This window comes from Triticum dicoccoides, chromosome 5A (genome assembly GCF_002162155.2).
Source record: "Triticum dicoccoides isolate Atlit2015 ecotype Zavitan chromosome 5A, WEW_v2.0, whole genome shotgun sequence".
Lineage (NCBI taxonomy): Eukaryota > Viridiplantae > Streptophyta > Magnoliopsida > Poales > Poaceae > Triticum > Triticum dicoccoides.
In genome coordinates, this window is record NC_041388.1 from 596,995,002 (window position 1) to 597,021,892 (window position 26,891).

The window sequence follows — 26,891 nt, forward strand, 5'->3', positions numbered from 1 at the left end:
GGAGACGCGCGCGCATCCGCGCACGAAGGTACTCCCGGCCGCCGCTTGGAAGGAGGCCCCAAGCGGATACCGTTTCTTCGCCTTGTTCTTCTACTGCAGGCTCTGCCCGCCCTTCTCTGAATTCTTCTGCGACATCATGAATACCTACGGATTCCACCTCCTTGACTTCACCCCCAATGTTGTTCTGACCATGGCAGTTTTCGCACATCTCTGCGAAAACTTTGTCGGAGTCCATCCCAACGTAGCCCTCTTTCGCCACTTCTTCATACCCCGAGTGGAGAGAGGAGAGCCCCTATCCGGCGAAATCGCCTGGATCTCAAGGGCCGGCAAGAAGGAAACTTATCTGGAGGGAGAATTCCGCGGCAAGTGGGAGGAGTGGAGAGAAGACTGGTGCTGGATTGACGAGGAGAACCCGCAGCCATTCACCACCCGGCGCAAAACCCCAGTAGCACAAGGCAGCGATTGGAGTGACGTGGCCCCGGAAGACGACAGGCTGAAGATTGCTGTCACCCGGATCCTACGCCTCAGGCCTTCCGGGCTTACTGTAGGCGCTGTTGGCACAGACTTTCTTCGCCGCTGCATCGCCCCCTGCAGGAACGAGGGAGGCCCACTTGGGAGTTCAAGAATGTGGCAGATATCATGAGGCTGCGGCCGGGCCTCAACTACAACTTCACTGTCCTGGAGCTCCACGCGATGCTGCAGGAGCTGTTCAAGTATGACCCCCAACATCCCGAGGTCTTCAGGTTGCCGGGGGGCGTCGTTCCGCTGTGCAACAATTCCTCGCTCGACCGCATCCGTGCAATGATGCCGGAGTGCGACTCGCACGAAATTGTGCCAACTTGGCAGGAGCCCGCAGACGACGTCGTGTAGCAGTTCTTCGATGACTTGGTGGAAGTGCCGATCCGCTCCGACGAGAAGGATGGCCTCACCCGGGACACCTCCGATGCGGAGTTTGCACTCATCGCCACTAGGCTGGAAGAGGCGGCGGCAGCCGCGGCCGCGGGAGAATTTGGATTCACCATGGAGGAGGCAGATGCAGCAGAGGCGGCAAGCCGTGCCTAGCGAGGGGAGCCCGCCGGCAAGAAGGAGCTTGCCGGGTGTGACGCCGAGCCGAGCGAGCCCGCCAAGGATACGAGCAGCTCGCTGGACATCAACTCCTCTTCCTCCTCATCTTCAGGCAGCTTGCCGCAAACAGAGCCTCCATCCCCACCAAGGAGGCGTCTCCGCAAGGCCGGGGACGCGGCGGAGCGGCAGGCGGGGAAACAGTCTCCACGCCGCGTGACACGCTCCACCGCGGCAAACACCGTTGCCACGGGAGCGCCTCATGTGGCGACGGCGACCGGAGCGGAGTCTAGCCGGACCACCGCTTCAGTTCCTGCCGCTGGTCATGCCGCGCCGGCAGCCGGAGCGGGGTCGTCTCAGACCACCGCCACTGCTCCCGCCAAGCGGCCAAGGGAAGCTTCTCCTCCGCCTCCTCGCGCCGGGCGCGCGCCGGACTTCACTTCTCCGCGTTCAGCTCCGACGAGGAAGAAGAAGAAGAGTAAGCTTCTCTTGCTGTACTTGTAGTTCTTCAATCCTTGCTTTTTGTCTTGTTTCTCACTTGCTTTTCTCTGAACTTGTTCCTCTTTAGGACTCTGGCCCAGAGAGCAGCAAAGAGGGCCAAGGTCCCGGTGATCGTCATCGAGGACGAACCCACCGCGACGACGGGGGGCGCACCCGAGACAACCTTGCCGGACCCGGCAACCCTTCTCCAGAGCAGCCCCAGCGTAAGTATATGGTTTACTTTCCGCTGCGAGGCGCGCATGGGTACTTGTCTTTGCTGATATCTGCTTGTTGATTTGTGTAGGAGCAGAGCAGTCCCACCAGGAGCCAAGGGAGGATCCCCCGACAAGGGAGAACTCTCCGGCAAGGGAGGGCTTCCCGGTAAGGGAGAAGTCTCCGGCAAGGGAGGGTTCTCCGGCAAGGGACAGCACCAGTGGCCCCCCGACGGCGGAGACCATGACTACAGAACCTGGTGCAGGTACTCCTCTTGCTTCAAAACTTCCCTTGGGTTCTTCTTCTCTTGATCTTCTTTTTATTGGATTTTTGCTTGACTCTTCTCCCCTTTCCGGCTATCAGATCCATCTGCTACGGAGCCGATGGAGACCGAGGTTGCCTCCGAAGAAGCAGCCGGCGCTGGCGATCCCGCCAGCGCAGAGGCCGCCAAGGCTGCCGCCGTAGCAGCTGGCGAGGGGTCTGGCGATCGCACTGATGGCCCTGAGGCCGCAGGAGCGCCAGGCGCTACACCGACCGCCGACCCGTCCGCCGCTGCCGCAGCGCCCGGCTCCGAAGAGCCCCAGCCTGGCGTCTACTTGAAGGCCGGCGACGACGTCTTCATCAACCTCCCCTGGGCGTCAAGCTCCAGGGCGCCGGTCGAGGGAGAGATCTTCGACGGGGAAGTGCTTGCCTCCGCGGGACTGATGCTGGTCGACGCGCCGAGCAGCAGCAACAATGAGCCTGAAGAGGAGTGGCTGCTGCGGAAGCTGTTATCGCTCTACCACGCGCGGCAAGCCAAGCTGGAATCCCGCGAGGCGCTTGTCACGAAGGCGAGAGCAGACATAGAGAAGCGCGCGGAGGAGCTCGGGGGTTTCCACCGGGAGGCCCTCCGGTCCCTGGCGGAGGAGCGGGAGCAGCTTGATGAAGTGCAGAAGGCCTTCCTCCTCGAGAAAGCTGAAGTCGAAGAGCAACAGCGGCTTGCCGCTGTGAAGCTATCCGCGGAGGAGGGCGAGCTAGCGCAGCGGAAGGTTAATCTTGACACCCACGAGGAGGAGCTTGCCGCGCGTGAGGAAAGACTTGGTGGAGCCCTCAAGCAAGTGGAGGATGCTGCCTCCGCCGCCGAGGCCACCAAGAAGGAGTTGGAGACGAGGGTGGCGCAGCTGGAGGCCGCTCTCGCTGAGAAGAGCAAAGAGCTCAGCGCCGCCAAGGACTCCAACACGGGTCTTGAGTTGAAGCTGACCGCTTTGACCAAGACGTTGGACAGCGCCAAGAAACAGGAGGCGGCCTTGAGGGAGGAGATCAAGGCCGACAAGGCGCTGCTAGAGAGTGTTGCCGCCACCCAAAATGCCTTCAGGGAAACTATGGAGCACTGGACGGAGAGTCTGGTGAATGTTGCCGCGGATATCGACAGGGAGCTGGCGCAGCTGGGGATGGCGGATCTCGGGTATCCCTCCGACGAGAGCCTCCAACCCAGCGCCAAGCTCACCTTGTTCTTCAAAGGCGTGGCGACGGCCCTCCAACGACTCCGGGAGAGGATCCCAAAGCAGCTGGCCGACGAGTCGCGCAAGATCTTCGCGGGAGCCCTTCAGAAGGTGTTGATGAAGGTGGCCTTCCGCAACCCGGGCCTCCGCCTCACCAATGTCCTCAGGACCTTGCCGCCGGATGCCGATCTAGAGGAGCTCAAGGCCCTTGTCGCACCCATTGTAGACAAGGTGAGCGGGATCAAGAGGATTGAGGGCGATCGCGTAGACTAGGCCGCCCGTTTCCTCCTTTTTCTTGTCGCTGTCGATCAAGTTATGAAAACGATCTGTTAGAGCTGCGACAAGCTATTTTGTAATATAACTTTATTTCGGGTAATGCTTGCAATGTTATTCCCTTTACTTGACTCCTTGCTTTGTATGCTTTTACCCTACGCTTTTAGGGAACTTGCCGGTGCAGGCACCTTAGCCGCGAGCGCTGAGTGCGGGACCTCAGCAGCCTGCTGGCGGCGCCGCTGCCGACAAGAAACCTTGTCGCAACTAGTCGCAGCTCACTTAAGTTGTCGAGCGGACTCGAAACAAAGTAAGGGCGCGACAACTAGTCGCAGCTCACTTAAGTTGTTGAGCGGACTCGAAACAAAGTAAGGGCGCCACTAGCTACGAGCTGGTTCCTCCGCGCACAGGTTTTCCATACAAAGCACGATCGTTCAAGGAAGATAACTTAAATTTTTTTAAAAATCTGACTGCTCAAACTTTGGCAACTTATCTTTTCTGTTGTTTGCTTCTCGGCAAGGCGAAATTCTTGAACGACGCCTGGTCTATACCCTTTTCTTCTCCATCCCCCCCTGGCAAACTTGTGCGCGAGGGAACCTTCCTTTCCTTGTGAAAAAGAAAGAAGAGAAAATACAGATATGGAGCCTTATGGCTCGTTATTGCTTACCGGGGAGTAGATGCTGCACAAAGTGTCAGATTACACATGCAAAATATAGAAAGCATGAAATTGACAAGATGCGCGGAGCATATTAACTTTACTTATGCGTGGGGTCTGCGCCCGGCTTTTAACAAAGGATTACATGCAACAGCGGCAAGACTTGTACAAAAGGTGGTTGCCGGAACAGGTTCCGGCAACCGTGCCTTACGGGTAAAACTTACGAAGATCCTCAATGTTCCAGGAGTTTCTCACCGGAATGGCATCTTCGGTCTCAAGGCGGACAGCGCCAGGCCTAGTGACTCGTTTCACCTGGTAAGGGCCTTCCCACTTTGGCGTCAACTTGTTGGAATTCTTGGCGGACTGAACACGCCGAAGAACAAGGTCGCCTTCCTCGAGACTTCTGGCATTAACTTTGCGGCTATGGTAGTGGCGCAAAGCTTGCTGGTAGCGAGCAGCTCGCAAAGCAGCCTGAAGACGATCTTCCTCAAGGAGCAGCGCGTCATCTTGTCGCAGCTGCTCTTGCTCAAGCTCATCATAAGAGAGCACTCGAGGTGACCCGTATACGAGTTTCGTGGGGATAACTGCCTCTGCTCCATAGACTAGAGCGAAAGGTGTCTGGCCAGTGGCTCGATTTGGCGTCGTCCTGATCGACCAAAGAACCACCGGCAGCTCCTCGATCCAGTTTCTTCCGCACTTGTGTAGCCTGTCGAAAGTCCTGGTCTTGAGCCCACGCAGCACTTCAGCATTTGCCCTCTCCGCTTGACCGTTGCTTCTCGGGTGAGCAATAGAAGCGAAGCAGACCTTGGCGCCAAGATCTTGGACGTACTGCATGAAGGTGCGGCTCGTGAATTGCGTACCGTTGTCGGTGATTATCCTGTTAGGGATCCCGAAGCGGCAAACAATCGACCTGAAGAACTTGACTGCTGACTGTGCTGTCACCTTCCTCACTGGTTCCACTTCCGGCCACTTTGTGAACTTGTCGATTGCAACGTACAAGTACTCAAAGCCCCCGACTGCTCGGGGGAAGGGGCCGAGGATGTCGAGCCCCCAGACCGAAAATGGCCAGGATAAAGGGACCGTCTGGAGAGCTTGAGCTGGTTGGTATATCTGCTTGGAATGGAACTGGCACGCTTCACACTTGGTTACTTGTGCAGTTGCATCCTGGAGGGCTGTCGGCCAAAAGAAACCTTGCCGGAATGCTTTGCCGACAAGTGCTCTCGCGCCAATGTGGTGTCCACATATGCCTCCATGTATCTCTGCCAACAGCTTTTTTCGTCTTCCCGGTGAATACACTTCAATTTCACACCGTTGAGTCTTCTTCTGTACAGTGCCTTGTCGACAAACTGGTACATACTTGACTACCAGGCTACTCTATCCGCTTCTTCTTGCTCTTCGGGAAGTTCTCCTGTCCGAAGGAAACGGACAATTTGCTGTGCCCATGCTGGAGCTTGTGGCTCGACAACAAGGACTAAAGGCAAATCTGCTGCTGCGGGAACATCCGCTTCTACGGCAAGAATCTGCGGCTCTGCCGGAGCTTGACGTTCCCCGGCAAGCTTGTCGGAGAAAAACTTGTCGGGAGCTTCTGCTTCAACGGAACAAACCCTAGGGCTTGCCGGAGCAGATTGCTTCTCAGCGCAAGGCAAATCTGTTGCTGCGGGAAAGTCCGCTTCTACGGCGAGAATCTGCGGCTCTGCCGGAGCTTGACGTTCCCCGGCAAGCTTGCCGGAGCAAAACTTGTCGGGAGCTTCTGCTTCAACGGAACAAACCCTAGGGCTTGCCAGAGCAGATTGCTCCTCAGCGCAAGGCAAATATGTTGCTGCGGGAAAGTCCGCTTCTACGGCAAGAATCTGCGGTTCTGCCGGAGCTTGACGTTCCCCGGCAAGTTTGCCGGAGCAAAACTTGTCGGGAGCTTCTGCTTCAACGGAACAAACCGTAGGGCTTGCCGGAGCAGACCGCTCCTCAGCGCTCTTGGCGTTGATCTTGGGGACGTTATTGGCGGCGGCTTCGGGGAGCTCTGCCGGCAAATAGTCACCAGAAATCAACTTCCTCTTCTTGCTCTGTCCAGTTGATGGCTTTACAGACGGTTGAGTCAGCTTGAGCACAAAAATCCCTGGTTCCACAGGTAACTTAAGTGCGGCGCACTTTGACAGGCCATCGGCAATGGCGTTCTGAGCTCTTGGAACATGCTCCATCTGTAGGCCGTCAAAGTGCTCTTCTAGCTTTCTCACTTCGTCGACGTAGGCTTCCATCAACGGACTCTGATAACTCTTGTTTACTTGACGGACGACAAGCTGTGAGTCACCCCTGACAATGAGCTTCTTGATCCCAAGGTCTGCCGCGATCCTGAGACCGGCAAGCAAGCCTTCATACTCTGCAGTATTGTTTGTTGCTTTCTCCTTGGGAAAATGCATCTGGACTACGTACTTGAGGTGCTCTTCGGTGGGTGCGACAAGCAGCACGCCAGCGCCGGCGCCTTGCAGCGAAAAGGCACCATCAAAGTACATCAGCCACTCTTTGCTTGCTTCCTTGACGGGGATGCTCGTTTCTGGAATTTCTTCATCTGGTGTTGGCGTCCATTCTGCTATGAATTCTGCCAATGCTCTGCTTTGGATAGTTGAAGTACTTTCAAATTTGAGGCCAAAGCTTGACAGTTCCAGTGCCCACTCAACAATCCTGCCTATCGCTTCTGGATTCTGTAGTATCCTCTTCAACGGAAAGCGAGTGACAACTGTGATCTCATGTGCTTGGAAGTAATGGCGCAGCTTTCTCGAGGCCATAAGAAGGCCAAAAAGCAATTTCTGCATGCCAGAGTACCTTGACCTAGCCCCCTGCAGAAGGGAACTGACAAAGTAAACTGGGCGCTGCACCATTCTCTTCTGTATCTCCTCGCGCATCTGCGCAGATCCATCTTTGTCGGGACCAGAGCTTGCCGGGGAAGCCCCCTGCTTGTCGCTGGATGCGCCTGCCGTGGTTGCTGGCTCGTCATCTGCCTCCCTCTCTGCTACTAACGCAGCACTAACCACTTGATTGGTTGCCGCTATGTACAGCAGCAACTTCTCTTGCGGCTTAGGTGCGACAAGTATTGGAGGGGAGGACAGGTATCTCTTCAAGTCTTGCAGCGCAGCCTCCGCTTCCGGAGTCCATTTCATTGGACCTGCCTTTTTCAATAATTTGAAAAATGGCAGGGCGCGCTCAGCAGACCTAGAGATAAACCTGCTGAGAGCAGCCACGCAACTGGTAAGTCTTTGTACATCCTTGACGCGCTTTGGTGCTTCAATCTGCTCAATGGCCTTGATCTTGTCGGGATTGGCTTCAATTCCCCGCTGAGATACGAAGAACCCGAGAAGCTTGCCGGAGGGGACTCCAAACACACACTTCTCTGGGTTGAGCTTGAGGCTGATCTTGCGCAGATTTGCAAAGGTCTCGTCTAAATCTTGAATCAGAGTTGCTCTGTCCTTGCTCTTGACCACTATGTCATCCATGTAGGCCTCCACATTTCTGTGTATTTGTGGTTCGAGAGCGACATGGACTACTCTTGCAAATTTTGAACCATCATTTTTTAATCCGAAAGGCATCCGTATGAAACAGTACGTGCCACATGGAGTAATAAATGCGGTCTTCTCCTCATCCTCTTCTGCCACGAAGATCTGATTGTATCCTGAGTATGCGTCAAGAAATGAAAGCAAATCACATCCGGCTGTGGAGTCAACAATCTGGTCAATGCGCGGCAAAGGAAATGGGTCTTTGGGACAAGCTTTGTTAACATCGGTAAAGTCGATACAAAGTCTCCATTTCCCGTTTGCCTTGCGCACGACTACAGGATTGGCCAACCGTGTAGGATGGAGCACTCCTCTGACAAGGCTTGCTGCTTCCAATTTCTTGATCTCTTCTGTGATGAATTCTTGGCGCTCCATTGCTTGCTTCCTGACCTTCTGCTTGACGGGCCCCGCATGAGGACAAACGGCAAGGTGGTGCTCAATTACTTTCCTGGGAACACCGGGGATGTCAGACGGTTGCCACGCAAACACGTTGACATTCGCCCGCAGGAAAGCAATGAGCGTGCTTTCCTATTTAGGGTCGAGAGTGGCACTGATGGTGAAGGTACCACCAGCGCCGTCCTCCTTTGCGGACACCTTTTTCGTCTCTGGCGGAGCTGCCATTGTCTTCTTATACTTGCCGGTGGAGCTCGATGGTGCGTCCTTGACGGCAGCGCAACACTCCGAAGAGGTGCGCTTGCCGGAGTGGGCATCAGAACTCTTGCCGGACTTGGTCTTCTTCCCCCCGGGAGCTTCAGCGGCAAGTGACTTGCGGTCTGTTGCGGCTGCCGTTTCCCGGTAGATCTTGTCGGCGCAGATAAGAGCATCCTTCTTGTCGCCGGGGACGGAGATGACGCTTATCGGGCCTGGCATCTTCAGCATGTTGTATGCGTAGTGAGAGCGTAGTGAGAGGCTGCCATGAACTTGGCGAGTGCTGGACGGCCAAGTATCCCATTGTAAGGCAATGGAATATCGGCAACGTCAAAAGTGACCCTCTCAGTCCTAAAGTTCAGCTCGCTTCCAAACGTTACTAGCAACGTGACCTTCCCCTTCGGCTTGCTCCTTCCCGGGTTGATTCCTTGGAATGTGCCGGTCTCTTCGAGCTCACTATCAGGGATTTGGAGTTTCTGGAGTACAGCGGAGGAGATCAGGTTCAAGCCGGCCCCGCCATCAACTAGCATCTTAGTGACCTTGAGGTTGCGGATAGTTGGTGAAACCAACATCGCCAAGCACCCGACTGCAGTTGTGCGATCAGGGTGGTCCTCAATATCAAAGATGATAGGCGTGCTGGACCATTTCAGAAGCTTGCGTGATTCGACGGGTGGTTCCGCTGCATTGACTTCCCGCACCCACTGCTTGAGCTGGTGGTGCGAAGTATGCAGAGAAGCACCACCGTCAACGCACAAGACCTCTGCGGCTTTCTGGAACTCCTGCTCACTAGTCTCGACATCATCCATGTCTTCGTCGTCGCCGTCATCTTCGTCCTTGTCGCGGCCGCGGGGAGGTCTGTCTCCTTGCCGCTGCTTGGCCTTGCCGCGGCGTCCTCCCCGGCCGGCGCACTTCTTGCCAGATTCTCCATTGCCACCTTGGGCCCTCTCCTTGTCGCGTCGCTCGTACTCAGCCTTTTGTTGCTGGACAAGCTGCTCGACCTTCTTGCAGCTCTGGAGGTCATGGCCCTTGGTGCGGTGGATCTTGCAGTACTACTTGTTGGAGCCGTCCTGCTTGTCGGCGACCGCCACAGCCTGGCAGTTGGTGCATGCGGCAATCTCCTTGCCGGAGCTACCAACTTTGGCTTTATTGGCACCACCTTCGTTGCCGGACTGCTCAACGACTAGCACATCTTTGCCATTCTTCTTCCTGTTCTTTCGCCGCCGGTTTTTCTTTGCCGGGGCAGCATCCTCGCTGTCAGATCCTTCTGCTCTTATATTCTCTCCGGGGAGTCTCCTCCCTTCCTCAGCACGTGCACATTTGTCAGCCAGGGCATACAGCTCACTGACGTCTCTGATCTTGCACATCGCCATCTCCTCCCGCATCCTGCGGTTACGCACGTTCTGATGGAACGCGCTGATGACCGCGGCGGGGTGGACATCTGGGATGTTGTGCTGTACACGGCTGAATCTCTAAATGTACTTGCGCAGAGGCTCTCCTTCCTTCTGGGCGAGCAGATGAAGGTCACTCTCTTGGCCATGAGGTTTGTGGCCGCCTGTAAAGGCGCCGACAAACTGATGGCATAGGTCTGCCCAGGAGGATATGGAGTTGTCCGGCAAGTGCATGAGCCAGGATCTGACGTTGGGCTTGAGCACCAGCGGGAAGTAGTTGGCAAGGATCTTGTCGTCTCGCCCCCCGGCAGCCTGCACCGCGATGGTGTAGATGCTGAGGAACTCCGACGGATGCGACTTGCCATCGTACTTCTCTGGTACATCTGGCTTGAAATTCTTCATGCTGGGCCACTGGACTTGCCGCAGCTCACGGGTGAACGCAGGGCAACCTACCGCGTACGGCAAGTCGCCTGGTTCCCCTGGCGCATGCATGTCGACAGAGGGCCCAGCGCGCTGGTCTGATTGACGTCGCGCTTCTCTTCGGCGCTCGATGCGAGTACGAGCGTCTTCTTGCTGTCGTTCGTGAAGAACTTGGCGCTGATCGCGACGAGCTCGCGGATCTGATGACGCGGTGGAGTCACTGTCGAGGTGGATCCGGCGAGTCGGCGATCTTGGCCTCCGGGGCGGAGAGTGCACAGTGGTTGCACCCCACCGGTCTTGTCGCCACCGGCTTGTGCTTGGCTGACTTGCCGCGGCTGCGACGTGCTCGGCAGCCGTTGAGTGTCGCCGTTGGCGAAGCCGATGAGACTCTGAATGGTGGCCCTCCAGTCGTCGATCTTGTCCGGCGTTGGAGGGTAGTCCAGGAGCAGTTGAGCTCGCGCCAAAGCTTCTGCGGCAGTGTCGGGTGGCGGTGGCGAACGGTGCGAGGAGCGAGATATGCTCGGACTTCTAACTATGTTAGAAGGAGCAGTATCCCGTCTAGGTGACCGTGCCTCGCTCGTGCTAGCATGTTGGCATGCATGCTGGTCTTGAGCACTCCGGGACCCACCAGCTCGATCTTGGTCCAGCAAACACATGGTACCGTGAGTACCATGACGCTGCCGGTCCTGCGCCTCCTGAGATGGGCGCGGTGCATGCACGGACGCCGAGGTCTTGGAGTGCGCCCGGTCATTGTGGGAGCCGGCCACGCCGTCGATGGGCAGCGCAGCCTTGGCCTTGGACCAGGCAGCACCGCGAGCTCCCTCGTCGACGCCCGTTCTTCCGCCGGCGTCCGCCCCACCAGCCGTTTGCTCCGGCGGTGGTGGGTTCGGCACGGACAGAGCAGCTGCCTCCGAAGCTTTCTTCTTCGGCGGCATGTTGATGAAGATGATGAAGATCTAGCTCGCGTGAACGCCGGATCTGGTTCACACAACCTCGAAGCGCCCTACCTGGCGCGCCAAAGATGTCGGGGGACTGATCCACGAACACCTATGGGACCGGCGGGCCGAGTCCCTTTCGATTCGGTGAGGCCGGAGGTTGTGCAAAGAGCGGATCGAGGCGAAGCACGCAGGCAGTTTACCCAGGTTCGGGCCGCATGGATGTGTAAAACCCTACTCCTGCTTTGTGGTTTGTATTGAGTTCTTGCTCGGTAGCGTGGAGTGCTACAGTACACACCAGCGGCTGACCAGACCGAGTGGGAGTGTTCTCTGAGCTCGCTAACTAGCTAACCCGCTAACCAGCCAACCCCCTCTACGTTGCGCATGGGCCTCCTTTTATATGCTCAAGGGGTCACCGACAGGTGGCAACGTAGACAAGGGTAAAAATGTAAAGGTGCTGTGGTAGGTACAGCTACCTGCTACAGTGTATCATACCTAACCCTGACGGCAGGGGACAAGGGCATTAAATGCCCGTCTATGTCGCCTAAACAGTGCAAAAGGGACCGCCAGGGACGCCACCGCTTGCCACGATGGCAATCTTGTCAGCGCCGCTTGCCACTGCGCACCCCTGGCTGCACAGCCTCCCGCCACGTACGCCTGGAAGGGTCCCAGAGCGACATGTTGGTGGATGTGCTGGAGCGCGGGCGCGGGGTGGTGGCTTGCCGCGGCAAGCGCCTTGCCGCGGTCGTTGTCTTGTCGCGTCCGGGAGCTTGTCGCTCACCGGGCCTTGCCGGGGTGCGTGGCGCGTCGCGGCAACCTCCTTGAGGTGCCTTGGTTGGCCTTCCCGACAAGCTCCTCTTGCCGGGGTCTTGAGATGCCTTGGTTGGCCTTCCCGACAAGCTCCACTTGCCAGGGTCTTGAGATGCCTTGGTTGGCCTTCCTGGCAAGCTCCTCTTGTCGGGGTCTTGTCTCCTTGGCTTGGATACTTTGTTCTTGAATGGCTCCAAAGGAACCACGAAGGACTTTGGCGGTCACCCAGCAAGCCTTGCCGCGGGACGCTGCAACTGCCCGTGCACAAGTTCGGGATACTAGGGTACCCCTACTCTAGTACACCGACACTTACCTACAAAGCAAATTAAATTACCATATGAATCTACTATGAGAGCCACCTATGGATTGCCTACCAAAGATGGCAATACCTAGATCTATCCTAGCTTTTATGCCTAGCTAGGGGCGTTAAACGATAGCGCTTGTTGGTAGGCAACCCAATTTTATAATTATTCCTTGATTTTTTTTTCCTCTTTAGTATTAAATAATTTATCTAGCCTCTGTTTTAGTTGTGTTTTTTTGTGTTTAACTAGTGTTTGTGCCAAGTAGAACCGTTGGGAAGACTTGGGGAAAGTCTTTTTGATCTTGTGTAAAAAACAGAAATTTTAGCGCTCACGAGAATTTCTGCCATTTTTATGGGTGAGTGATATTTAGTTAATTATTTTTGCAGATGATTAATATATAAATTCCTCACGTCCAGCAATTTATTTTAGAATTTTTGGGTTTCGAGAAGTATTTGAAACCTACAGATTACTACAGACTGTTCTTTTTTTGACAGATTCTGTTTTTCGTGTGTTGTTTGCTTATTTTGATGAATCTATGGCTATTAATAGAGTTTATGAACCATAGAAAAGTTTGAATACTGTAGGTTTAACACCAATATAGATCAAGAATGAGTTCATTACAGTACCTTGAAGTGGTGGTTTGTTTTCTTTTACTAACGGAGCTCACGAAGATTTTCTTTTAAGTTTTGTGTTGTGAATTATTCAAGTTTCGGGTAAGGATTTGATAGATTATGGAACAAGGATTGGAAAGAGCCTAAGCTTGGGGATGCACAAGGCACCCCAAGCTAAATTCCAAGGACAACCAAAAGGCTAAGCTTGGGTATGCCCTGGAAGGCATCCCCTCTTTCGTCTTCGTCCATCGGTAACTTTACTTGGAGCTATATTTTTATTCGCCACATGATATGTGTTTTGCTTGGAGCATCTTGTATGATTTGAGTCTTTGCTTTTTAGTTTAACACGATCATCCTTGCTGTACACACCTTTTGGGAGAGACACACATGAATTGGAATCTATTAGAATACTCTATGTGCTTCACTTATATCTTTTGAGTTGTATAGTTTTTGCTCTAGTGCTTCGCTTATATCTTTTAGAGCACAGCGGTGGTTCTATTTTATAGAAATAATTGATCTCTCATGATTCACTTATATCATTTTGAGAGTCCTTTAGAACAACATGGTAATTCACTTTGGTTATAAATTTTAAATGCTAAGAGAAGTTGGATGCTTGATAGATGGTTTTGAGATATAAAGGTGGTAATATTAGAGGTGTGCTAGTTGAGTAATTGTGAAATTGATGAATACTTGTGTTGAAGTTGGCAAGTCCCGTAGCATGCACGTATAGTGAATGTTATGTGACAAATTTGAAGCATGGGGTGTTCTTTGATTGCTTTCCTTATGAGTGGCGATCGGGGACGAGCGATGGCCTTTTCCTACCAACCTATCCCCCTAGGAGCATGCGCGTAGTGCTTGGTTTTGATGACTTGTAGATTTTTGCAATAAGTATGTGAGTTATTTATGACTAATGTTGAGTCCATGGATTATACGCACTCTCACCCTTCCATCATTGCTTGCCTCTTCGGTACCATGCATTGCCCTTTCTCACCTAGAGAGTTGGTGCAAACTTCGCCGGTGCATCCAAACCCCGTGATATGATATGCTCTATCACACATAAGCCTCCTTATATCTTCCTCAAAACAGCCACCATACCTACCTATTATGGCATTTTCATAGCCATTCCGAGATATATTGCCATGCAACTTTCCACCGTTACATTTATTATGACACGCATCATCATTGTCATATTGCTTTGCATGATCATGTAGTTGACATCGTATTTGTGGCAAAGCCACCGTTTATAATTTTTTCATACATGTCACTCTTGATTCATCGCAATCCCAGTACACCGCCGGACAAATTCACATAGAGTCATATTTTGTTCTAAGTATTGAGTTGTAATTCTTGAGTTGTAAGTAAAAAGAAGTGTGATGATCATCATTATTAGAGCATTGTCCCAGTGAGGAAAGGATGATAGAGACTATGATTCCCCCACAAGTCGGGATGAGACTCCGGACGAAAAAAAAGAAAAGAGGCCAAAAAAAGAAGGCCCAAATAAAAAAATAAAAAAAGAAAAAAATGAGAGAAAAAGAGAGAAGGGACAATGTTACTATCCTTTTTCCACACTTGTGCTTCAAAGTAGCACCATGATATTCATGATAGAGAGTCTCCTATGTTGTCACTTTCATATACTAGTGGGAATTTTTCATTATAGAACTTGGCTTGTATATTCCAATGATGGTCTTCCTCAAAATGCCCTAGGTCTTCGTGAGCAAGCGAGTTGGATGCACACCCACTTAGTTTCTTTGATGAGCTTTCATATATTTATAGCTCTAGTGCATCCATTGCATGGCAATCCCTACTCCTTGCATTGACATCAATCGGTGGGCATCTCTATAGCCCATTGATTAGCCGCGTCCATGTGAGACTTTCTCCCTTTTTGTCTTCTCACACAACCTCAATCATCATATTCTATTCCACCCATAGTGCTATGTCCATGGCTCGCGCTCATATATTGTATAAAAGTTGAAAGAGTTTGAAAAGGCTAAGTATGAAACAATTGCTTGGCTTGTCATCGGGGTTGTGCATGATGAGAGCATTTTGTGTGACGAAAATGAAGCATGGCCAAACTATAGACTTTGTAGGGATAAGTTTTCTTTGGCTATGGTATTTTGATAGGACATAATTGCTTGACTAGCATACTTGGAGTATTACTACTTTTATGTCAACAATAAACTTTTATCTTGAATATTTTAGATCTTAACATTCATGCCACAATAAAAAGAGAAAAATACATTGAAGAATATTCTAGAAAGCATCCCACATCAAAAATTATGTTTTTATCATTTACCTACTCGAGGACGAGCAGGAATTAAGCTTGGGGATGCTTGATACGTCTCCAACGTATCTATAATTTTTGATTGTTCCATGCTACTATATTATCTGTTTTGGATGTTAATGGGCTTTATTTTTCATTTTTATATTATTTTTGGGACTAACCTATTAACCGGAGGCCCAGCCCAAATTGTTGTTTTTACCTATTTCAGTGTTTCGTAGAAAAGGAATATCAAACTGAGTCCAAACGGAATGAAACCTTCGGGAACGTGATTTTTGGAACAAACGTGGTCCAGAGGACTTGGAGTGGACGTCAAGAAACAATCGAGGAGGCCACGAGGCAGGGGGCGCGCCTACCCCCTGGGCGCGCCCTCCCCCCTCATGGGCCCCTCGTTGCTCCACCGACCTAATTCTTCCTCCTATACATACATACATACATATATATATATATCCAGGAGCACCACGAAACCCTATTTCCACCGCCGCAACCTTTTGTACCCAAGAGATCCCATCTTGGGGCCTTTTTCGGAGCTCCGCCGGAGGGGGCATTGATCACGGAGGGCCTCTACATCAACTCCATGGCCCCTCCGATGATGTGTGAGTAGTTTACCTCAGACCTTCGGGTCCATAGCTAGTAGCTAGATGGCTTCTTCTCTCTCTTTGGATCTCAATACAAAGTTCTCCTCAATTCTCTTGGAGATCTATTCGATGTAATCTTCTTTTGCGGTGTGTTTGTCGAGATCCGATGAATTGTGGGTTTATGATCAAGTCTATCTATGAACAATATTTGAATCTTCTCTGAATTCTTTTATGTATGATTGGTTTATCTTTGCAAGTCTCTTTGAATTATTAGTTTGGTTTGGCCTACTAGATTGATCTTTCTTGCAATGGAGAAGTGCTTAGCTTTGTGTTCAATCTTGCGATGCTCGATCCCAGTGACAGAAAGGGAAACGACACGTATTGTATTGTTGCCATCCAGGATAAAAACATGGGGTTTACATGATATTGCATGAGTTTATCCCTCTACATCATGTCATCTTGCTTAAGGCGTTACTCTGTTCTTATGAACTGAATACTCTAGATGCATGCTGGATAGCGGTCGATGTGTGGAGTAATAGTAGTAGATGCAGGCAGGAGTCGGTCTACTTGTCACAGACGTGATGACTATATACATGATCATACCTAGATATTCTCATAAATATTCTCTTTCTATCAATTGCTCGACAGTAATTTGTTCACCCACTGTAATACTTATGCTATCTTGAGAGAAGCCACTAGTGAAACCTATGGCCCCGGGTCTATTTTCCATCATATAAGTTTCCAATCTATTTTATTTTGCAATCTTTACTTTCAATCTATATCATAAAAATACCCAAAAAAAATTATCTTATTATTATCATCTCTATCAGATCTCACTCTGCAAGTGGCCGTGAAGGGATTGACAACCCCTTTATTGCGTTGGTTGCGAGGTTCTTATTTGTTTGTGTAGGTACGAGGTGACTCGTGCATGGTCTCCTACTGGATTGATACCTCGGTTCTCAAAAACTGAGGGAAATACTTACGCTGCTTTACTACATCACCCTTTCCTCTTCAAGGGAAAACCAACGCAGTGCTCAAGAGGTAGCAGGGCATCAGTCCCACTCTCTGTCAGCACATGATTAATATGGAACCCGATGCTAAACCAATTGTGGATCCTCAACGACGATTAGATCCTAAGATGAAGGAAGTGGTAAGAACTGAAATACTAAAGCTTCTAGAAGTAGGTATAATCTATCCCATAGCTGATAGTAGATGGGTAAGTCCTGTTCATCGTGTCCCTAAGAAAGGAGGTATAACTGTTGTTCCTAATGATAAGAATGAACTTATTCCACAGAGAATTGTGACTGGCTATAGAATGGTAATTGATTTCAAAAAATTAAACAAAGCAACTAGAAAAGTTCATTACCCTTTTCCTTTTATTGATCAAATGTTAGAAAGATTGTTAAAGCACACACACTATTATTTCCTTGATGGATATTCCGGTTTCTCTCAAATACATGTATCACAACCGGATCAAGAGAAAACCACCTTTACTTGTCTTTTGGAACTTATGCTTATAGACGCATGCCTTTTAGTTTACGTAATGTACCTGCTACCTTTCAAAGATCTATAACTGCTATATTATTCTATGACTTTTGTGAAAAGATTGTTGAGGTTTTCGTGGATGGTTTTTCAGTTTATGGAACTTCTTTTGATGATTGCTTAAGCAACCTTGATCGAGTTTTGCAAAGATGTGAACAAACTAATATTGTCTTCAATTGGGAGAAGTGCCACTTTATGGTGAATGAAGGTATTGTCTTGGGGCATAAAATTTCCGAACGAGGTATTGAGGAAGCTAAGGTTGATGTAATTGAGAAAATGCCATGTCCTAAAGTTATTAAAGGTATCAAAGTTTTCTTGGTCATGCTGGTTTCTATAGAAGGTTTATTAAAGACTTCTCTAAAATTTCTAGGCCTCTTACTAATCTCTTCCAAAAAGATGTTCCATTTGTTTTTGATGATGAATGTGTAGAAGCCTTTGACACACTTAAGAAATCCTTAACTTCTGCACCTATCATTCAATCACCTGATTGGAACTTACCTTTTGAAATTTGTGATGCTAGTGATTATGCTGTTGGTGCTGTTCTAGGACAAATAGTCGATAAGAAATCAAATGTTATCCATTATGCTAGTAAAACTCTAGACAGTGCTCAAAGAAACTATGCTACTACTGAGAAATAATTTTTAGTAGTTGTGTTCTCCTGTGATAAATACCTTATGGAAAAGAAAGATGCTAAACCTAGACCCATTAGGTGGGTTCTTTTGCTACAAGAATTTTATTTACATATCACTAATATGAAGGGGGTTGAGAATCCTGTAGCTGATAACTTGTCTAGGTTAGAAAATATCCTTGATGACCCACTACCTATTGATGATAGCTTCCCGGATGAACAACTAGCTGTCATAAATGCTTCTCATAATAATGAATATACTTTGATTGAGAATAATAATGAATCTATGGATGTGAATTTTGTTGGTAGGAACAATTTTGGTAACAACGCGTATAGAGGAAACTTTAATCCTAGGACATATCCTAGTAATTCCTCTAATAATTATGGTAATTCCTACAACAATTCTTATGTAAATTATAATAAGATGCCCTCTGATTTTCAATCTAGTATTAAAGAATTTATTAGTTCGCAAAAGAGTTTCAATTCTTTGATTGAAGAAAAATTGTCTAAGATTGATTAGTTGGCTAGGAACGTGGATAGAATTTCTCTTGATGTTGATTCTTTGAAACTTAGATCTATTCCACCTAAGCATGATATTGATAACCCACAAGTATAGGGGATCGCAACAATTTTCGAGGGTAGAGTATTCAATCCAAATTTATTGATTCGACACAAGGGGAGCCAAAGAATACTCTCAAGTATTCGCAGCTGAGTTGTCAATTCAACCACACCTGGAAACTTAATATCTGCAGGAAAGTATTTAGTAGCAAAGTAATATGATAGTAGTGATAATGGTAGCAAAAAGTAACAGCAGTAAAAGTATTGTTTTTGGTATTTTGTAGTGATGATAGCAATATCAACAGAAAGTAAATAAGCGAAGCACAATACATGGAAAGCTCGTAGGCAATGGATCGGTGATGGAGAATGGTTGATGATGACGATGGTGACGGATTGCCCTCTTCGGAGCCCCGAACGGACTCCAGATCAGCCCTCCCGAGAGGTTTTAGGGCTTGGCGGCGGCTCCGTATCGTAAAACGCGATGATTTCTTCTCTTTGATTTTTTTCTCATCGAAACTCAATATATGGAGGTGGAGTTGGAGTCGGAGAGAAAACAGGGGGCCCACGAGGTAGGGGCGCGCCCTAGAGGGGCAGGCGCGCCCCCACCCTCGTGGCAAGACGGTGGGCCCCCTGGCCTTCATCTTTGGCAGGTATTTTTCTTATTTTCTGAAAAGTGTCTCCGTGAAGTTTCAGGTCATTCCGAGAACGTTTGCTCCTACACATAAATAACACCATGGTAATTCTGCTAAAAACAACATCAGTCCGGGTTAGTTCCATTCAAATCATGCAAGTTAGAGTCCAAAACAAGGGCAAAAGTGTTTGGAAAAGTAGATATGTTAGAGACATATCAACTCCCCCAAGCTTAAACCTTTGCTTGTCCTCAAGCAATTCAGTTGACAAACTGAAAGTGATAAAGAAAAACCTTTACAAACTTTGTTTGCTCTTGTTGTTGTAAATATGTAAAGCCAGCATTCAAGTTTTCAGCAAAGATTATAACTAACCACATTCACAATAACGCATAGGTCTCAAGTTTACTCATATCAATAGCATAATCAACTAGCGAGCCATAATAATAAAACTCGGATGACAACACTTTCTAAAAACAATCATAATATAATATAACAAGGTGGTATCTCACTAGCCCTTTCTAAGGCCGCAAAACAAAAATGCAGAGCACCTTTAAAGACCAAGGACTGACTAGTCATTGTAATTCATGGTAAAAGAGATCCAGTCAAGTCATATTCAATGTAAACTAACAATAATGAATGCAAATGATAGCAACGCTCTCCAACTGGTGCTTTTTAATAAGAGGATGATGACTTAGCATAAAAGTAAATAGATAGGACCTTCGTAGAGGGAAGCAGGGATTTGTACAGGTGCCAGAGCTCGGTTTTGAAACAGAGGTCAATAATATTTTGAGTGGTATAATTTCATTGTCAACATAACAACCAAGAGATGGCGATATCTTCCATGCTACACACATTATAGGCGGTTCCCAAACATAATGGTAAAGTTTATGCTCCCCCTTCCACCACAAGCATCAATCCATGGCTTGCTCAAAACAACGAGTGCCTCCAACTAACAAGAGTCCCAGGGGGAGTTTTGTTTGCAAGTATTTTGATTTAGTTTGCACAAAGCATGGGACTGGGCATCCCGGTGACCAGCCATTTATCTCGTGAGTGAGGAGCGGAGTCCACTCCTCTTGAGAATAACCCGCCTAACATGGAAGATACATACATCCCTAGTTGATACATGAGCTATTCGAGCATACAAAACATGATATTTATTTGAAGGTTTAGAGTTTGGCACATACAAATTTACATGGAATGGCAGGTAGATACCGTATATAGGTAGGTATAGTGGACTCATGTGGAATAACTTTGGGGTTTAAGGAGTTTGGATGCACAAGCAGTATTCTTGCTTAGTACAGGTGAAGGCTAGCAAAAGACTGGGAAGCGACCAGCTAGAGAGCGACAACAGTCATGAACATGCATTAAAATTAATCAACATCGAATGCAAGCATGAGTAGGATATAATCCACCATGAAAATAAATATCATGAAGGCTATGTTGATTTTGTTTCAACTACATGCATGAACATGTGCCAAGTCAAGTCACTTAAATCATTCAGAGGAGGATACCACCCTATCATACCACATCATAAATATTATAATAGTATGTTGGCACGCAAGGTAAACCATTATAACTCATAGCTAATCAAGCATGACACAAGAAACTATGATCTCTAGTTGTCATTGCAAACATGTTTATTCATAATAGGCCGAATCAGGAATGATGAACTAATCATATTTACAAAAACAAAAGAAGTCGAGTTCATACCAGCTTTTCTCATCTCAGCCAGTCCATCATATATCATCATAATTGCCTTTCACGAACGATGTGAATAATAATAATAGTGCACGTGCATTGGACTAAGCTGGAATCTGCATGCATTCAATAAACAGGATAAGACAAGGCAATATGGGCTCTTTTGTTAGATAAACAATAATGCATATAAGAGCCACTTCAACAATTTAATCATGGTCTTCTCCTATCGACCCCCAAAGAAAAGAAATAAAACTATTTACACGGGAAAGCTCCCAACAAGCAAAAGAAGAATAGGAAATATTTTTGGGTTTTCTTTTTAATTACTACTACAAGCATGGGAATTAAACTGATTAAAAGCTACAACAAAATTTTTTGGTTTTTCTTAAGGTTTATTAAACACACAAGAAGAAAGCATAAAAAGGAAAATAAACTAGTATGGATGATACAATGAAAAAGTATGAGCACCGACATCTAGCAATGAGTGTGTGAACATAAATGTAATGTCGGTGGGAAATACGTACTCCCCCAAGCTTAGGCTTTTGGCCTAAGTTAGTCTATGGCCACGGCTGACCTGGCGGATATCCATAATAGTAGTTGTTGGGGTCGTACTGTGATGCAGCAGCTATCGCCTGCTGAGCTGCAGCAGGGCGACGAGCAGCCTCCTCTCTCCTCTCGTACTCATCTGCCTCCTCTCTGGTAATAGTATATCCTCCTCTTGCCTGATAATCAAAGAAAGCAGGAGCAGGGAGAGTAATACGGACAGCACGGCGTCTGTCAAAGATTAGTCGATACTGGAGAGGTGATTCATTCCTCTCGACAAACTGGTGGTGAACCCTAGCATTAAAATCTAGAAAGGCAGGAGGTAATTCAATATCATCTTCGCGCACATCTATACCAAGAAAATTAGCTACGCGGGTTGCATAAATTCCACCAAAGAAATCTCCATTAAGTCTATTCAGATGCAACCTACGTGCAACAATGGCTCCCAAATTATATGATTTGTCTCCTAACACAGCACTCCTAAGAATACCGAGGTCAGGGACACACACGTGACATGCCTCATCTTTACCGTTTATGCATCTACCTATGAAGAGAGCAAAATAATGTATAGCAGGAAAGTGAATGCTCCCTATGGTAGCTTGTGTAATATCTATAGATTCCCCCACAGTTATATTAGCAAGAAAATCTCTAAATTCAGATTTGCGAGGATCTCTTATACTACCCCATTGTGGAAGTTTGCATGCAGTGGTAAAATCCGCTAATCCATGATATAAGATTTATCATAAAGATCAAACATGACAGTTGGAGAATTACATCAAGTTGAAAATTCAAACCTCCTCACAAAGGAGCTAGTGAGCTCATGATACCGACTGCACTTCTCTTCCTCGAAGCTCATGAGAATAGCGTTACGCAAATATGCGTTGAATTCTTATTTTATTCCCGCTTGATCCATAAAATTTTCAGAAGGCCACTCACAAGGTCGCACTGGAGCGTCTCTTGGTGGCTTTTCGTCAGCATCACGCATTGCAAGCCTGGGTCCTTGCTTCTTGGAAGAACCACCCTGGAACATTTTCCTAAGCATTTTTCTTCCTCTGAAAAATTCTGAAATTTTTTAGTAACTTCAAAATAAAAGTAAACCGAACTCAATAATATTGATAGCAACTACTCCTACAAGTGCCTAGGGCCTATATCATGCATCAAAATTACTTTTGACCATATAAATTTGACATGCAAGCTCAAGAACAGGGTCACCTAAGTAGCAAAAATTTGCCATGAATAAAGCACTAGAACAAAAACTAATTGGACCAATGGAGGAGTCACATACCAAGGAACAATCTCCCCAAGCAGTTTTTTGAGAGGTGCTTTGAGCAAGGAGATCGAAAATGGCAGCAAAACGAGCTTGGACTCGGGTTTGAGTTGGTTATTCGTGTTTGGGGGAGGAAGATAAAGTGTGTGGGTGCAGGAATAAGTGGAGGAGGGCCACCGTGGGCCCACGAGGCAGGGGGCGCGCCCTAGAGGGGTGGGCGCGCCCTCCACCCTTGTGGCAAGGAGGTTGGCTCCCCTGGTGTGTTCTCTGTTCCATAAATCCTCAAATATTCTAGAAAAAATCATATTTAATTTTCAGGGCATTTGGAGAACTTTTATTTTTGAGGTATTTTTATATTGCACGGATAATCAGATAACAGACAGACAAATAATTATTTTATTTTATTTTATATAAATAACAGAAAGTAAAAGTGGGGTACAGAAGGTTGTGCCTTCTAGTTTCATCCATCTCATGATCATCAAAAGGAATCCACTAACAAGGTTGATCAAGTCTTGTTAACGAACTCATTCTGAATAACATGGAAAAAGAGAAATTTCGAATAACACTATGTTACCTCAATGGGGATATGAACATCCCCAATAATAAGAATATCATATTTCTTCTTGATAGTAGGAAGAGGAAATTCAAAACCTCCAAATATAATCGATGGAATTTTTCCAATAGAGTTGATACTATGAACTTGAGGTTGTTTCCTCGGAAAGTGTACCGTATGTTCATTACCATTAACATGAAAAGTGACATTGCCTTTAGTGCAATCAATAACAGCCCCTGCAGTATTCAAAAAGGGTCTTCCAAGAACAATAGACATACTATCGTCCTCGGGAATATCAAGAATAACAAAGTCCGTTAAAATAGTAACATTTGCAACTACAATAGGCACATCCTCACAAATACCGACAAGTATAGCAGTTGATTTATCAGCCATTTGCAAAGATATTTCAGTAGGTGTCAACTTATTCAAATCAAGTCTACGATATAAAGAGAGAGGCATAACACTAACACCGGCTCCAAGATCACATAAAGCAGTTTTAACATAGTTTCTTTTAATAGAGCATGGTATAGTGGGTACTCCTGGATCTCCAAGTTTCTTTGGTATTCCACCCTTAAAAGTATAATTAGCAAGCATGGTGGAAATTTAAGCTTCCGGAATCTTTATCTTATTTGTAATAATATCTTTCATGTACTTAGCATAAGGGTTGGTTTTGAGCATATCAGTTAATCGCATACGTAAAAAGATAGGTCTAATCATTTCATCAAAGTGCTCAAAATCCTCATCATCCTTTTTCTTGGATGGTTTGGGAGGAAAGGGCATGGGTTTCTGAACCCATGGCTCTCTTTCTTTACCGTGTTTCCTAGCAACAAAATATTTCTAATCATAACGTTGATTCTTTGATTGTGGGTTATCAATATCAACAGCAGGTTCAATTTCTATGTCATTATCATTACTAGGTTGAGCATCATCATGAACATTATCATTAACATTACCACTCGTTTCAGTTTCATTACCAGGTTGTGTTTCAGCATCAGAAATAGAAGTATCATTTGGATTCTCAGGTGTTTCAACAATAGGTTCACTAGAAGCATGCAAAGTCCTATCATTTTTCTTTTTCTTCTTTTTAGAAGAACTAGGTGCATCTATATTATTTCTCTAAGAATCTTGCTCAATTCTCTTAGGATGGCCTTCAGGATACAAAGGTTCTGGAGTCATTCTACCAGTTCTAGTAGCCACTCTAACAGCATTATCATTATCTTACTATTCAGTTCATTGAGCAAATCATTTTGAGCTTTAAGTACTTGTTCTACTTGAGTGGTAACCATAGAAGCATGTTTACTAATAAGTTTAAGTTCACCTTTAACATTAGCCATATAATCACCCAAGTGTCCAAGCATATTTGAATTGTATTTCAATTGTCTACAAAATAAGCATTAAAGTCTTCTGGCCTAGCCATAAATTTATCAAACTCATCGAAGCATGGGCTAGCAAACTTAGTAAATGGGATTACAGCTTTATCATATATATAGAGAGAATTTACCTTTACTACCTGTGTCGGGTTATCAAGACCATGAGTTTCTTCAATAGGTAAAGGATTTAGATTATATGTTTCTTCAACAGGCGGTAAATTAAGACCGTGTATTTCTTCAATAGGAGGTATATTCTTAACATCTTCAGCTTTAATACCCTTTTCTTTCATAGATTTCTTTGCCTCTTGCATATCTTCAGGACTGTGAAATAGAATACCCCTCTTCTTCGGAGTTGGTTTAGGAATAGGCTCAAAAATTGGCTCCGGAGGTGTCCAATTATTTTCATTTGTCAACATATTATTCAATAGAATTTCAGCTTCATCCGGTGTTCTTTCCATGAAAACAGAACCAGCACAACTATCCAGGTAATCTCTGGAGGCATCGGTTACTCCATTATAAAATATATCAAGTATTTCATTTTTCTTAAGAGGATGATCAGGCAAAGCATTAAGTAATTGGAGAAGCCTCCCCCAAGCTTGTGGGAGACTCTCTTCTTCAATTTGCACAAAATTATATATATCCCTTAAAGCAGCTTGTTTCTTATGAGCAGGGAAATATTTAGCAGAGAAGTAATAAATCATATCTTGGGAACTACGCACACAACCATGATCAAGAGAATTAAACCAGATCTTAGCATCACCCTTTAATGAGAACAGAAATACTTTAAGAATGTAAAAGTAGCGAGTTCTCTCATCTTTAGTGAACAAGGTAGCTATATCATTCAATTTAGTAAGATATGCCACAACAGTTTCAGATTCATAACCATGAAAAGGATCAGATTCAACCAAAGTAATTATATTAGGATCAACAGAGAATTCATAATCCTTATCAGTAACAAAGATAGGTGAAGTAGCAAAAGCCGGGTCAGATTTCATTCTATCATTTAGGGATTGCTTACTCCATTTAGCTAATAATTTTTTAGGTTCAGTTCTATTTCTGCAAGCTAAAATGGCTAAAGAAGCATCTTGATAAAAAACATAACCCTTAGGAATAGCAAGTGGTTCTTCATCATCACTTTCATCAGTATCATCAGATTCAATATTTTCAATTTCTCTAGCCCTAGCAAGTTGTTCATCAAGAAAAGCACTAAGTGGCATAGTAGTATCAGGCATAGAAGTAGTTTCATCATAAGTATCATGCATAGCAGAAGTGGCATCATCAATAACATGCGACATATCAGAACGAATAGCAGAAGTAGGTGTAGGTGTCGCAAGCTTACTCAAAACAGAAGGTGAATCAAGTGCAGAGCTAGATGGAAGTTCCTTACCTCCCCTCGTAGTTGAGGGATAGATCTTGGTTTTTGGATCTCTCAAGTTCTTCATAATGATAAGCAGATATATATCCCAAGTGACTCAAAGAATAGAGCTATGCTCCCCGGCAACGGCGCCAGAAAATGGTCTTGATAACCCACAAGTATAGGGGATCGCAACAGTTTTCGAGGGTAGAGTATTCAACCCAAATTTATTGATTCGACACAAGGGGAGCCAAAGAATACTCTCAAGTATTAGCAGTTGAGTTGTCAATTCAACCACACCTGGAAACTTCAAATCTACAGCAAAGTATTTAGTAGAAAAGTAATATGATAGTAGTGATAACGGTAGCAAAAAAGTAACAACAGTAAAAGTAATGTTTTTGGTATTTTGTAGTGATGATAGCAATAGCAACGGAAAGTAAATAAGCGAAGCACAATATATGGAAAGCTCGTAGGCAATGGATCGGTGATGGAGAATGGTTGATGATGACGATGGCGACGGATTCTCCTCTCCATAGCCCCGAACGGACTCTAGATCAGCCCTCCCGAGAGGTTTTAGGGCTTGGCGGCGGCTCCGTATCATAAAATGCGATGATTCCTTCTCTCTGATTTTTTTCTCATCAAAACTCAATATATGGAGGTGGAGTGGGAGTCGGAGAGGCAACAGGGGGCGCACGAGGTAGGGGGCGCGCCCTAGGGGGGAGGCGCGCCCCCCACCCTCGTGGCAAGACGGTGGGCCCCCTGGCCTTCATCTTTGGCAGGTATTTTTCTTATTTTCTGAAAAGTTTCTCCGTGAAGTTTCAGGTCATTCCGAGAACGTTTGCTCCTGCACATAAATAACACCATGGTAATTCTGCTGAAAACAGCGTCAGTCCGGGTTAGTTCCATTCAAATAATGCAAGTTAGAGTCCAAAACAAGGGAAAAGTGTTTGGAAAAGTAGATACATTGGAGACGCATCAGATATCAATGAGTCTCTCAAAGCCATGAGAATTTCCATTGATGAGTGCAAAGAAAGAACCATTAGGATGCGTGCTAAAAAGGATTGCTTTATAAAAGCGTG